The sequence below is a fragment of the Rhagoletis pomonella genome, unplaced genomic scaffold (assembly GCF_013731165.1).
Source record: "Rhagoletis pomonella isolate Grant_MI unplaced genomic scaffold, Rhpom_1.0 Rhpom_scaffold_00002, whole genome shotgun sequence".
In the NCBI taxonomy this organism is placed as follows: Eukaryota; Metazoa; Arthropoda; class Insecta; order Diptera; family Tephritidae; genus Rhagoletis; species Rhagoletis pomonella.
The window spans coordinates 72864214-72876793 of record NW_023458556.1 but is presented as its reverse complement, the minus strand read 5'-3'; the positions used below and the strand labels follow the sequence as shown (position 1 = coordinate 72876793).

Below are 12580 nucleotides of genomic sequence, written 5' to 3'. Positions count from 1 at the left end.
TAATGTCTCGAAATTTTTTAATGCTTGTGTAATTTTAAATTTTGTGTATACTTTCAATGTAAAATTTTTTAATTTGTTTTCGTATTAGCGGATATTTATATTTGTTTTTATATTTATTTTTTTATAAACTTTAAAATTTTGTCAAGTTGAAAAAAGTCAATTTATTTCGCCTAAATTTTCACATACATAATATGTACATATTTTTATTTGGTTCCTTTTACTTTGTTGCAAAAAAAAATTCTAATTACATATGTAGGTATTAACATTTTCATTGAATGATGGATTTGCATATGCAAACATACTTACACACGCATTTATGTACATACCTCTAGCTTAGATTGAAAAGTTGCTAAGTCCACTTTTATGAAAACTCATATTTTGATACAGGAGGCTAGAGAAGTTAAAAATGTATTGTGTCGAAAAGGATAAAGGTATTTCGTATTATTTATTTTCGTTTAAATTCAATGAAAGAAAAATTTGCTAAGTCAGTAAAGCACCAAAAATCCGATAAGGCCAAAATAGAACGAAATCTTTTAACAAAGATCGAATTCCTCTGATTCATATAAAGCCAAAATGTTATATTAAAAATTTTGCGAAATGCTTGAAGAAAATGGCTGTAAGAATTTTTTTGTTTCCTCTCCTGTAACATTTTTAAAATAGGACTTAGCAACTTTTCACTCTAAGCTAGCGATATATGTTTTAATAAAATACAGAAAGAATAGAATTTAATAAATAAAAAAATACCACCCTTTCCACTGGTTTTTGAATCAGCGCAAAAAAAATGGCAAAAAGCAAGCTCGGTTTTTGCAGCATGCACCACGGCACTCACAAGGTGGCGACATATATTTGCAAATATGTATCACCAACGGCAGGTAATTTTTCTAAATTTGCCACAAACCTCTCACTTCACCATAGAATATGGTAGTTAAAATTGCCGTGGCGAATTCCTTGATCTCAGTGGTGAACTCTCGCATCTCAGATCTTCTAATTAGTACTTGAAAAAATGTTACTTAACATTCTCTGTTCTCATTACATTAACATTCTCTGTTCTCATTACATTAACATTCTCTGTTAACATTCTCTGATCTAACAGCAGCGTAACATTTCTTTGGAAGAATTACGTTCCTTATTAAAAAGCATACATTTAGGCGAAGAAGAAAAAATAATTCTACATCCGTTATTAATGAGGAATAGTGCCTACACTTCCGCCCCGCGTGTGTTTCGGAGTGTTTGCAAACTTAAGGCAAATTATTTTGATTAAATCTTTTCTTTGCAAAGTTGCAAGATTTGTTTTTAAAGGAATCAGGGGGTTTAAGACAATAAATATGTCGAATTGATTCAAAATTTATTGTTACCAATTTTTTCTTCTTACGTTTTTTCTTGTTCTTAGCCAATATTGATTGGGTTTTAATACTCTATTAATGGCAGTATCTGTCTAATGTGTTGTTTACAACGGTTGACATATGCATAAGTAGGTATTTACTTTTATTTTATCATATCACTAACTTTGATCCCTCATCATAAATGTCAAAGCAATCAATACCATTAACACTTGTATGAATCAAAAAGTGACAAGTAAAAAAAATTAGAATTAATTGACGCGCTGATTAGGTACGCTGCACAGTGGTTCAGTCGGGGTAAAAATTGAAAAATATACACATTGTCTAGCCTGTGATTGATTGACAGGCAATTATTATTAGGGTAACCCAAAATATGTTTGGGCATGTTTTTTGTCAGACATATTAGCAACACGCTGATTAAATGCTTAAACTTCTTTCAAAAAATATAAAGTTTGAGTTATATTTCTTAGAGTATATTTTAGCATTTACTGCAAATGCATATTTTCGGGTACTTTGCGTGCCGTTGTTAGGGTTAGAACTAATAATAAAAATTTCCGAAATAATAACAATATAGTAACATTGTGTCGAAAATGAAATAAGTATCAAAGTGCACGTTCACATCGTGTTTATATAAAGTTGTTTTATGTGTGAGAAAGATAATGTTTTGCTCTTGACAGATGAGTTGTCCCGCCACTGACCCGCCAGCGCGCCGTTATATTTTCGTTTGGCAAGCAATTAACAAGGAGTTCATCAAACGCAAGTAAATATATTTTCTTATGGAAGTCTTTATTATTACTACTGTGTGCGGAATGAAATACGAACTGATGGAGTAAAAAGAAAAGCTATATTTTCGGATGTAGCAAATATTGTTTTCCACTCACATAGATATTGTCGAAATTTCCAAGAAATTTTTTTATAGAAAACACTCGTGTCCATAACGATTGGCCTGTTTTAGTTTTCAGGCATAGTGCGGAGGGCTGTTTTTAAATATTATTCTGGGACTTTATTGTGCCAATTTGTGTTAATATCTTTTTCCTTTTCAACGTTTAAAAAATCTTGGCTAAAGTGGTTTGCACATATTTCGCTATATCCCTGGTTCTTGCATAGTCTCTAATGTTTTGACGTAGAATACGTCTTACGTTTCGATATGCATAAAGGCTATGCTCAAATGTTGTAGCTGATGCTTTCCATTTCCAGACAACCGGTCAGGTACGAGCATGATTTTTAATTTCGACCAAACTCAAATACATTGTTTGTTGGTCCAAATAATGAGACACGTATTTTTTCTTTTGGCTCGGAAAAATTTTTCGACGGAATTAAAAGCGATTTTGTTTTTCAGGCAAAAATGGCGCTATATTTATAACTTAATCGCAGCGTATGTATGTAAATACATACATACGTACATATACTGATTCTAGTTATTGTGAATCTGGTTTTCTTTTAGTAATCTGTGTACATATCGCACACCGTATTCAAAAGCGTCACAACTCAAAATTTGGCATTTTTGAGATTATGCGCCAAAAATGTACGCAGAGCTTCAATTTACCTTTCAGCAAAAGCTGGAACAATTTTTGTTATAATTTGTTAAAAAAAACCTAAGGTAAAGTCGCCCTGCCCATATGATTATCATGTGCTAAAAAATAGTTTTTTGCATTTTCTGTCAAATGTATTATTTTGAGTTGTGACTTTAAAATACGGTGTGGGATATGTACATATGAATGTACTAGCAGACCCGGCGAACTTCGTCCCGCCCAAAATTTTTATATATTTTATTGAAACTTTTTGGTCCAACATTTTCACCAACAATTCACGTTTACGATTTTCATTGGCACATTTGTCTGCTAAGATTAAGGTTTGGTGGTCATTTGCCGCTTTAAATAACCTAAGGAAAGTGTTATATCCGTTCTTGAAATTCTCCAGTTGTGCGGCATTTCATAGCACGGTTATTCGCAAAGCGAAATAAATTTTTTCCTCTTCACTCCCTGGCGGCAACAATGACCCGGTTCTATAGTGAATGTCCTAGAAGCTTTACAGTATAGTAGGTGCCAAATCAAAATGGGTGCGAATCATTGTTCTGTACCTTAAAAGTTTGAACGCATAATAATATTGGAAAATCACATCAATTGGGCCAATTGCAACGCAGGACCGTCGATATACTCAATGGTGCAAAAGGTCGATTTAATCTGACCTTCACGGCCCCTTTTCTCACTTGGCTATTTTTAGTAATAGTTCGACTTCAGCACCACTTGGCAGCACGTTTTTGCAATAGTATTGCATCCATATTTAAAACATTAGCCAAATCGGATCATGAATAAGATTTTTAGTAATAACTCAACCACAGCGCCAACTGTCGGATTAAATTGTGAAACTAAACCATCCAGAGACACACTTAAATACACAAAAAGTTACGTTAAAATCCGTACAACCATTTAGGAGGATTTCACTCACAAACACACCTACAGAAGAATAAAAAAATTCATTCAAAGATAGCTAAAGGTAGGTAGGTTTGTAGGCGTCAAACCACTTTTTAAATAGCCCAAATTTTCTCCATGAGTATGGGCTTGATTTCAACTATATACATATCTCCATACGAAGTTCCAGTACTGTACCATGAATACTTTTAGAGATATGCAGTATAAAAATTCGATTTATATGGGAGGAGCCACGCCCCCCTTTCCAACAGCTGCCCTCTTTCTTCATGAGTATGCGATTGATTTCGTATATCTCCACACCAAGTTCCAGAACTCTACCATGAACACTTCCAAAGATAGGCAGTATGAAAAATTCGGTTTGTATGGAAGATGCCACACCCCCTTTTCCAATAGTTCCAATTTTTCTCCAAGAGTATGCGATTTATTTCGTACATCTCCATACAAAACTCTAGAACTCTACCAAAAAATTTCCAGAGATAAGCAGTATGAAAAATTCGGTTTGTATGGGAGATGTCACACCCCTTTTTACTATAGCTAAAATTTTTCTCCAAGGGTATGCGATTGATTTCGTATATCTCCATACCAATTTCCAAAACTCTACCATGCACACTTTCAGAGATATGTAGCATGAGAAATTCGGTTTGTATGGGAAGTGCCACGCCCCCTTTACATATAGATTTTTTTTCAGCCTAAAACCATCCTTGGGACACGTGCGGCAGGTGGCAGTTTCAAAAAAATCGGTTCAGCCGCTCTCGAGCCTTGCGAAAACTAACAAACGGCTTTCTAAATATAAATTAGTTGAGATATATTATATATTATAATTATATTTTGACAGTATCCGTTCTTTCTGATTGGCGCAAAAAAATCTTGCCTAGTGACGAATTCGCCCCTTGATATGGTCGTTACTTAAAGCTATTTATATTCGAAATTGCATGAAAATTGGAAAACAGGAATCTATAAGCTTATCCAGGCAAAAAGCTACCTATGTACCGAATTTTAAGCAAATCGGACCATAAATACGATTTCTTCGAACAGATCGGTCCCTGGTCCACTTCTCGGACAAAATGGATCATATATGCTAATATATGCTAAAAAGCTACCTACGTACCGAATTTTAAGCAAATCGGACCGTAAAAACGATTTTTTCGAATAGATCAGTCCCTGGTCCACTTCTCGGAAAAAATGGACCATACATCCTAATATATGCTAAAAAACTACTTACGTACCGAATTTTAAGCAAATCGGACCATAAATGCGATTTTTTGGAATAGATCGGTCCCTGCTCCACTTCTCGGAAAAAATTGATCACATGCTAAAAAGCTATCTGCGCTCCGAATTTTAAGCAAATCGGACCGTAAATTCGATTTTTTTGAATAGATCGGTCCCTGGGCCACTTTCCGGAAAAAATGGGTCATATATGCTAAAAAGCTACTTACGTACTAAATTTGAAGCAAATCGGACTATAATAAGATTTTTTCGATTAGACCGGTTCCTGGTCCACCTACCCGAAAAAAAGTAAAATGTTTTTAGCCTAAAACATGGTGGCTACCGAAAGCTATTTGTATACAAAATTTCATGAAAATCTGACCAGCCGTTCGCGAGATTACCTGTTACAAAAAAAAGGGACTTCTCTTTATATAATTATTAGTATAGATAATACGCCAAAATTCTTTCGTCATATCAGATATGTACCGTTTGTTCGATTTTACAAAATGAGGTACCAAATTAAAGGGCTTGGTCGGTGGATGTGCAATAACTTTTTGATTTTTCAAAAAGAGTTGCCAGCTGACAAAAAAATTAAGTTCAAATTATTTTTAAGTTAAATCAATTATTACACTATGAGCATCGATCAAAATGGTTTTGATAAAGCTTTATTTTTTAATTATTCGTAGGAGGGTTGCCACCTGGTTCAAAAAGCAAGTTCGATTTAAAAAAGGCGGAAAATTGAAATCCTGATTTGGACATCAGACGAAAGTAGGTTGTGGTTTGAAAATATTTTGCAGAGGGTTGTCACCTTGTTATAAAGTTAGATTGTCCTGATTTAGACAAATTGTCCTGGTGTCCTCTTTATTTTGTCATGTTTTTTAATGAAGGTCAATGCAGACACTTCTCTAATTTTTAGAAGATTTTTGCTATGAAAAAAGGTTAAGTTTTCTGTCATTAGTAGCCGAAAACTGATAACGACACGTTTTTTCTAACATGTTAAATATCTGGTGGGTTTATCTTCTTTCTGTTTAGTTTATACTACCAGTAGATAATATCAGGAGCTAAAATCTTGTCCAAAAGGCCTTTCTGAACGTTATTTCTTTCTCCTCCATTTTTTGTATGGAGCGGCACAAATTGAAGAACGTCTGCTTTCGCTACTCAAACAAGTAATTTTTAGCAAAAAAAAAACCGACTTCAACTCTCATATAAAAAAAATATATATATATATATCTCACGATCCACTGATCGGATCTTAACCAGATTAGTATGGGACCACCTCTGAGACACTACCTTCCGACGAACTGATAACCTCCTCCTTTTTTGGAAGTCGGTTAAAAATAGCTTTCGGAAGGGCTTTTGTAGTACGCCGTTTGAAGAAGTTCTTTCAAAGTTTTTCTTAATTCATAAAAATCATATAATATAACATATTCTTAAGTATATTCGCGTAAATTGTAAATAGGAAACACCTTTCTAGGAAGCATGCAGGGAAGCACTTTTTTCAGTCCTTGTTGGGTAAGTCTTTTAGAATGGCTTCACTTAAGACAGCCTACCTAAATTATCTTTAGGTTATGCATATACAAAATGGCAAAAATGATCATGAAGCGCGTTATAGGATATGCGGAATTTCGCTATTGGTGCTTAAGCAGTGTTTGCATTATTCAACTTTGCGTTCAACATTTCGCAGCGTTGCACGAAAAAAAGGTTGAATGGCTAAATGTTGGCTGGCGACCAACTTTGTTGAAAGCAAAGGTGAACAATGCAAACACTTTTTATGGCGAATATTTTGATATCTTTCACATATTGATATTTTTAGCCATTCAACTTTTTTTCCATGCAACCCTGCGTTGAGTTGAACGCAAAGTTGAACAATGCAATCACTGCTTTCGGCAAACATTCAAGACCTCGTTAAAGGAGCCGCTTTTTCCAAGTTACGTCACCGTCAAGATAAATTGGTTGTTTTATAATTAAAAATTCAGAACTTGAGCGTTTCATCATCATCAATCATTCAGCTCTACGGATTGTGCCACAAAACTACATTGCTTATAATATCAGAACCAAAGCAACTGTACTTATAGGGAATATATTGGCACCATATTCACTTGTATCTTCGTTACGCGTCATTATGTCTGGAAAACTATTTTTTTATTTTCACTTTTATTTCAACATATTTTGATTAAAAGAAAAATGCTGATAAAAATATAATAAAATATTTCACACAAACAACAAAAAATATAATCGATTATCGCATGAGGCTATTGCCTGAAAATTTTAAAATGCACTTAGTGTAGTGGTCAGGGCTGCCAACTTGGCTCAAACCGTGCCATTTCTGGCCCTGCTTTGCTTCAAATGGCACTTATCTTTAAATTTGGCACAAAGTGCCAAAATGGCACTTTTGAAAAATAGTAATATTTAAATACATTTTTGTGAAATCCTTTGCGTGTACTTCTTCTTCTCAACTAAAATTTTCTAATTTCTTTAGTGTATGCAACTGGTTTATCTTACTTTGGCATTGGACTTTTGTTATAGGAATGTTTTTCTAATGTTAATGCTATATGGGAACAATTTAAAAGAATAGCACCTTTTTTGGCAATTTTATTTTTCTATTTGGCACATTTTGGCACTTTTTTATCCTCAATATGGCACCTAATAGCCAAGGATAGTTGGCAGCCCTGGTTACAAGGTCTTATCGAGCGTATTGTGCGATCGCAAGATCAAAGCAGAGATTTCACAGTTGGAAATAAGACCATCGGCAAAGCTCATGACATCAAAGGGATTAGTAACTTGCCTTTTAGACGTTTTAAAATTTTCATTTAATTTATGTTGCCATCGTATCACAAAGTAATTTTCTTGTGTTTAGTTTGTTTCATAGTTGCTAGTTAAAATAGCTTAGTTTTTAGCTTAAATTCAGCCGTACCATACCTACGACCTTTTAATAAAAATCAATTTATTTTATAAAAATCAAATTTCCGGGTCACACATTTTTCAAAATACAAACCTGAGAAATTTAGAGTTTCTATATAGTAAAACATCGTAGAATTTGTATTTTTCGAATATACCAATATGTACATGGGAGGTCAGCGTGGTTAATGGCCGATGTTAAAAAGTTGCAAAGAGTTTTTGAATGTTGCTAACAGTAATGAGTGTACTAAGTTGGGATGAAATCGGTTAGGCGGGTACACATATTGCATGATAAGTGGGCTTGGCCACGCCCATTTTAAACAATTTATTCAATACTACATTTTTTCTTAAAGTTCACTCTTTATACATATGGAAGGCAACCACAGTTTTAGGCCGATTTCACCCATTTTCATTACCAACCTAGCCTGGATAAATAGAAAAAGTGCACCACACATTATTGCGAAATGTCATTTAGTTTCCAAGAAAATAGTTTTCACCATTGCTCCATACAAGCTGAACCACTTGCGTTGTGTTGATAATGTTTTGTAGGAAAATATTAAGAAAAACTATGTATGCACATAAGTGTATTAATCATGAGGCAAGGAAGGTGATAGCGTAATTCATTTATTAAGATAACAGAATTATACAGATGCTACTTCATCCGTACATACTATGTATATATCTGTGTTCATATGGAAAAGTAGCTTATGTCGAAAGGCTGGCTTTAGTATAATGCGGCATTCCCTTTACTCTTTAAACGGCAAGGAATTTTTTGATGAGACTTAATAAGAATATTGACTTGCTAGTATCGGAACTACTTCTTGCACGTTTATTTGCCAAAAGTTCTACAACAGCTCAGCGCCAGTGAGTCATTCTCAATCGTATGCTGCGAATGCCGATTTATACTAAAGCCAGCCTTTCGACATAAGCTACTTTTCCATACGAACACAGATATGTACATATGTACTTTTTAAGGTCCCAAAAATCCCGGGATTGTTGGCAAGTAATCCCGGGATTTTCGGGATTTGTAATTTGCACTGATGGCAATAATAGAGACTCCTTTCCTTGACCAGTATTGGCTATATTTCTTTTTTTATAATTGTCTAGCTCATTATACATATAATACCGCGCGATAGTAAATTTTTAACACAAATATCAATATATTCGCGAAACCATGGGCCAAAAATAGTAAATTTGCGTTTTTAGTTTTTCACTCTGACGTCAGTGATTCAAAATTGTTTTAAAAAATTCAGAGAAATGAGCTTACAGAAAAACTATGGGTATCAAATTAAAGAGGAAATTCTGTAGAAGTTAAACAGATTCAGTGTTTGATGCAGAAGGACTGGTAAGTATTGAAAATGTCCTTTTAAAATTTTATCCTTGCAATTTCGCAATATTTGTTTTTGAAAAAATTATATGTTAAGGACTTATATAAACTCGATAACATCCTCTAATTTCGTCCTTCTAACTTTATCGTTCTTATGAATCCAAAACATTTTAATTATTTTAAATTCTAAAGAAATTTCCTCTTGCATTTGGTACCCATATTTTTATTCTACATTGCATTGCATTTTTTTAATAATTTTTGGAATTAATCATATCTTTGAAATCATACCTTTAAAATAAATCCTGACGTAAGAGAGAAAAAATAAAAACGCCACTTTAAATAAAAAAGTATGTTTAAAATCCATTTATTTATTTCATGGTAGGAGAGCTTCTCAAACAATATAGAATACATTTTTTTTCGATTTAAGTTGTTGAAAAGTAATGAATATCCAAATCCCGGCATCCCGGGATTGTGATAACGACATCCCAAAAATCCCGGGATCGGAAAAAACTGAAAAATTAACATCCCTAATATGTACGTATACGTATGTATGTAGGTATAATGTGTGTAGTACATTTAGGTCGAACTCATTGAATCGCGCTATTTTTTTTAAGCTGAAGCACCCACTTGCGAATCAAGAGACGTGTAAACAATTATCAGAAGTAATTGGGTAATTTTGCATATGTTTGTAGTAGGTATCTTGATACAAGCAACCCTGTGGGAAAATTGGCCTTACAAAAGTGCTACTTCCTTACAACATACTATGCAATTCAACACTGAGCAAAAGGGAACAGTAGATGCTTGATTTCTCACTGCATTGCTTTTCGAATACTGAACAGAAATATAGAAAATATTGGAAACATAACGCAAATATTTTTAGTGGTATTTGATATACATATCTATGGTCCTCTGCAATAACGACAGAACTTAAAATTCAAACAAACAAAAAATAATAAGTCAATTGTAAAAGCAAATTTTTTTAAAGCAAGCTTTCTAAATATGAACGAAATCGCACCATAAATACTGGTTTACCAGACTCTTGCGCCACCTATCGTCAAAATTTTTAGTGGAGTTATTCTTTTTCATGTAGTTAATATACGTTCTAAATATGAACCAAATCGGACTATAAATACGAGGTTTTCGAATATCTCGACTTGTGCGCCATCTATCGGATTAACTCATCTTTCGTATTGCATTGTCATCGGGTTCTGAGTCAATTTTGAAGTTTCAAGTCTCTAGGTCATCGGGAAGGTGAACAAAAATTTATTGCAAGATTTATCCCTAACAAACATACATACATGAAAAATGGTGTGAAGAACAACAACAATTTGCATTTAAGCAGAAGTTCTTCTAGCTATATGTAAATTATTGTTGTTTTTCCACAAAACTAGTATAAAAAGGACGATCGGTAGCACGGGAAATAAGGCCGCGGATTTTGTCAAAATTATAACAAAAACGTCGCTATCGATCTAACCTTATTACTCACCATGGTACGGGTATATAAAGATTTAAAAATGTGCAATAAGGTCAATATAAATACGTACATTAGCGTTGCCAAATGTCCGGTATTTGCCGGGACAAGATTTTTTCCAAATTTTCGAAAATTTCATCAGTCCTTTCAACTTGTAAACTTCTAGTCAACATGGTCATGCTTTAACGTGGCTATTGTAAGTAGCTCATTAGGAAGCATTCTTGCTTGCAACTCTGTAAAAGAAATTTAGCTAAAAATTACCGTTGACTTTTTAGAATTTTTTTTTTGTGGAGGGTGTTGCGAATAACGCATGAATAAAACCAGAGAACTTAGATAGATAGAGAAGGTGCAAACTGAAAGTGGAAACTATTCGCGGACGAAAAATTAACAGCGTTAGAAAAGTTCAAGTCGGAATGTAAAAATTCTGTTGAATTTAATGTTGATAACATAATAAAATGTTGAGCAACATGAAATGTGATGTTCTTTGTGAGCAAATAAACGAAAATATGATAAATTTTCACATAATTTTCATTAATTTGTAATTTTTGTAAAATTTTTTATCTTGTTATCTTGAAGATGCAAATACAATTTAAAATAATGATAGTTTGGCATAAAGTTTACACACATATGTACATGCATACATATACTGGCAATCAAAAGTGAGTGCATGGTGTTTTTTGCTTAATATTTACAATGTTTTTCAATTAAATTTTTTTTATTATCTTTTTATAAAAATGTGGTTCATGCTTTAATTAAAACTACATAAGTCAAACTTTCAAACTTTACACAGAACATAGAAAAATTCAACGAATTCTCGTCTAAATTTTGACCTGTTTAATCTGAGTTTTTAGAAAAATTTTGAGTACGCAGATAGATTGGTTTTTTAATTCTAGTGGAACCAGATCAAGTTTTAAGCGGCTAAAAAATCGGGTTGATTTTTAATGATTTTTTATTGCTGACGGCTTTTTGCACTTTTTACCAAATAAAAAGGAATTTCTTGTAGAATAAAATGCGCATGACCGTTTGCAAACAAATAAAAAAAAATTATCGCTTTTTTTACAAATTGCACTTGCTATATGCATAAAACCGCAATTCCCGTCGAAAATAACATAAAAGTTTAACTTAAAAACATTGCAAATATTAAACAAAAAACAGGATGCACTCACTTTGCCAGTGTACATACATATTTGTGTTTAAAATTAACTACTTATGAAATAATTGTTGTGGCACGAGCATATACATACTTGCGCTTTCTAAAAATGGGAATAAAAATTGGATTCGCATAAAATTTTAATTCCAATAACTAATATTTTAGTGAAAACATTTACAATAAAGCTTTCAGTAACTTTTGGCAAATTTGAGCGATTATGTGAAATTATGCATGCGTTTGTACCTACATATCCATTTATATTATTTTAAATAAAGCTAATAGTAAAATTTAAAATCGAATATGGATATGACAATTAAAAAAAAAAAAATAAAATTTATTACTTGGTCCGTCCGGGATTTGAACCAAGACAAACGGCGAGACGCCAAAAAGTTGCATCGCCTCTAGCGTACACGCCACGGCACATTACTGAAACGGCAATCTCTAAATCAATACATATGTATATGAAATTTTTCATTCGTCCAAGAAGACAAACGCATAAATATGTGTGCATTTATAAATGTAAATATGTGCATAAATATGTACGATTGTTCTGCTTTCGTCTTCCCCTCGCCGTCCTCCAACCGCAGACAAATTATTAAATTTCTGCGAATTGTCACGACGCCACCAAAATTAACCCTTGGTTGACGAAATATTTAGGTTTTCGCATAAGTTTACATTTAATAAAGCCATACTCGTACATTTTATATGGAGAAGAATATTAATTAATTTAAAATTCTGCATGTAACCATGTTCTCG

At 33.3% G+C, this 12580-nt stretch overlaps 1 protein-coding gene across 3 annotated transcripts in view; it reads right to left on the bottom strand.

Annotated features, from left to right (window-relative positions):
* LOC118734040 (synaptic vesicle glycoprotein 2A-like) overlaps positions 1 to 12580 on the bottom strand; it is an 89848-nt gene that overhangs the window by 32568 nt on the left and 44700 nt on the right. The window contains exon 1 of one of the 3 annotated variants that reach the window (XM_036463734.1): positions 10748 to 10884. The exons of the other annotated variants lie outside the window; for them this stretch is intronic. The gene's annotated coding sequence lies outside the window, so the exon portion shown is untranslated. Of the gene's footprint in view, positions 1 to 10747; positions 10885 to 12580 lie in introns of those variants that run through there. 3 annotated transcript variants of the gene reach the window in all.